Below are 2848 nucleotides of genomic sequence, written 5' to 3' on the forward strand. Positions count from 1 at the left end.
ATATATATATATATATATATATATATATATATATTTATATATATATATATATATATAGAGAGAGAGAGAGAGAGAGATACATATGTATTTATATCATCATCATCGTCGTCGTCGTCGTTTAAATATATGTATATATTATATACATATATATACACATATATATGTATATTTATACACACACACACACACACACACACATACATATGTATACATATATATAGAGAGAGAGATGTGTGTGTGTGTGTGTGAAATGTACAGCATACCATCTTAAAACACACACACACACATATACACATACACATATACATACACACACACACATATATATACACATACACATATATACATTTCAGCTCTTCAAAAACAAACTCAAGTTTGTTTACATATGACATAATTTGTTTTACATCTAGCATTTATAAGTTCTAAATTTCAGAAGAATTTGTCAGTAAAGCAGTTTAGCTTAATGGTAATTCTCTTAACCGGAAATCAAGGAGATGTGAGTTTGATTCTCATGGCTGGTTGCTGACAGATTTTTCTGCTCTATAAAGATTTTATCCTATATAAGCTGTTTCATCAGTATTTACACATTGAAAAATATATCTTTCTACTTGTGATATAATTTTAGCTCGCTTTGATAAACCAATTATAGTGATTACACCAGCAGCTGTTTTATCTCTCCTAATTAGATCAATCCAACTTATACTGTCCACAGGGATAAAAAAACATCTGACGTAACCACTTTGTTTACTCTTCACAATGAGACAAAAATTGTGTGTTTATTAAAAAGGTCTACCTTACATCTCAAAGTATCCAAATTTTACATATACACATGCACACATGCATATTTTATGAATCATGAAAATAAAGTCCTTGTTTTTGTTTCCATGTTTGTTTGTTATGAAATTTCTATCAACAATCTTCCAGCTCTACCTTTTATTTTTTATCTTTTACTCGTTTCAGTCATTAGATGGTGGCCATGCTGGGGCACTACCTTGAAGGATTTTAGTTGAACTTATCGACTCCAGTACTTATTACTTTGTCGTAAAGCCTGATTCTTAGACTATTGGTCTCTTTTTGCCAAACTGCTAAATTACTTGAACATAAACGAACCAATACCAGTTGTCAGGTGGTGATGGGGGACAATCTCAGACACAAAGACACACACATGCATTTGCACATACACACACACACACACATTTGTACACACACACACACACACACATACGATGAGCATCTTTCAGTTTCCATCTACTAAATCCACTCACAAGGCTTTGGTCAGCCTGAGGCTATGGTAGAAGACACTTACCCAAAGTGTCACACAGTGGGACTGAACCCAGAACTATGTGGTTAGGAAGCAAACTTCTAACCACACAGCCATGCAATTTTCTTCTTTTCTTTTTCAATATTCTTATTTTACTTTGATCTTCTCCCTTTTATTTTCTATTTTGAATCTACTGAATCTTTTTCTTTGATAATTTTCTACGACTTCATATTTGTTTTTCTTTGTTTTGTCATCAGCTGAATTCAGGATTTGGTAACAAAGACAAGCTGTCTGCAGAAATGAATCAGGGTAAGCCCCAAAGTCAAACACCTCCTTTTTGTCTATAGCTCTGTAGTGGCGCGAAATTATGGCTGCCATTAAGGAAGTACAATCTACACATGCGGAAGGGATTTGCCTTCCTGGAAGCCCCTCGAGTCCGCATGTGAAGTAAACCAGTACTTAAAGCGTTTCACGTGCTTTTTAAGCCTCTTTAGCACGATGCCTTCAACGTGACAACAACTTGCTCCACTGGGATGCCTCGACAAAGCTCTTAGTCCTCAGATGCTGATTACAAGTTAACCAGCGGCGACCAGGCTGAATTATACAGGTTTTGTAAAACCAAGCATCACCAAAATAAAACTTATTCTATTATGTTGTTAATTATTCACACCTGCCTCTGTTCTACTGTTCCTAATATATATTTTTGTTGAAAGGTGATAGAGAGAGACTAAAGTCTCAATGTTACTATCAACCTTTTACAGCTCTGTTGACTTCTTGGTGAGTGATGAGAGGCAAACTGATGTTGTGACATTCATGCTTTTGTCAAATCCTACTTCTTACATTACTGAAGTAAAATTCTTTTTGTCAGATTGCAGATTGGAAGGCAACAAGTACATCAGGTATTATTGCTGAGATACTGAAAATACCTTGCAAAGTAGGCCCAAGTCTAGTCAACAACATAGTCAACCAGATAAAACTAAGAGGTGTTCCCTTGTATTACTTGGCACAGCAATATAATCATCAACTGCTTAAAAGGAAAAAGAAAGGTATCTGATGGACTAAGTTGGTGAATGTAACAGAAAGATTAACAAAAGATGAGATGCAATTCAAATTTGTGATTGGTCAAGCTACTTCTTACAAAAATTATCAATATTTTCTAAGGTAACACTGCATATCATTAATACTACTTCATATAAACTAACACTGTTGTTGTTGGCACTCCGTTGCTTACAACGTCGAGGGTTCCAGTTGATCCGATCAACGGAACAGCCTGCTCGTGAAATTAACGTGCAAGTGGCTGAGCACTCCACAGACACATGTACCCTTAACGTAGTTCTCAGGAAGATTCAGCGTGACACAGTGTGACAAGGCTGACCCTTTGAAATACAGGTACAACAGAAACAGGAAGTGAGAGAAAGTGGTGGAGGAAGAGTACAGCAGGGTTCGCCACCATCCCCTGCCAGAGTCTCGTGGAGATTTAGGTGTTTTTGCTCAATAAACACTCATAATGCCCGGTCTGGGAATCGAAACCGCGATCCTATGACCGCGATTCCGCTGCTCTAACCACTGGGCCATTGCGCCTCCACT

The 2848-nt window shown here is 36.6% G+C and overlaps 1 long non-coding RNA gene across 1 annotated transcript in view; it reads left to right on the forward strand.

Annotated features, from left to right (window-relative positions):
• LOC128250219 (uncharacterized) overlaps positions 1 to 2761 on the forward strand; it is a 5640-nt gene extending 2879 nt beyond the window's left edge. The window contains exons 2-3 of the long non-coding RNA XR_008266295.1: positions 1519 to 1570; positions 2130 to 2761. This is a non-coding gene — a long non-coding RNA (uncharacterized LOC128250219). The remainder of the gene's footprint in view (positions 1 to 1518; positions 1571 to 2129) is intronic.
• The last annotated feature ends 87 nt before the right edge of the window (positions 2762 to 2848 follow it).

The sequence above is a fragment of the Octopus bimaculoides genome, chromosome 20 (genome assembly GCF_001194135.2).
Source record: "Octopus bimaculoides isolate UCB-OBI-ISO-001 chromosome 20, ASM119413v2, whole genome shotgun sequence".
In the NCBI taxonomy this organism is placed as follows: Eukaryota; Metazoa; Mollusca; class Cephalopoda; order Octopoda; family Octopodidae; genus Octopus; species Octopus bimaculoides.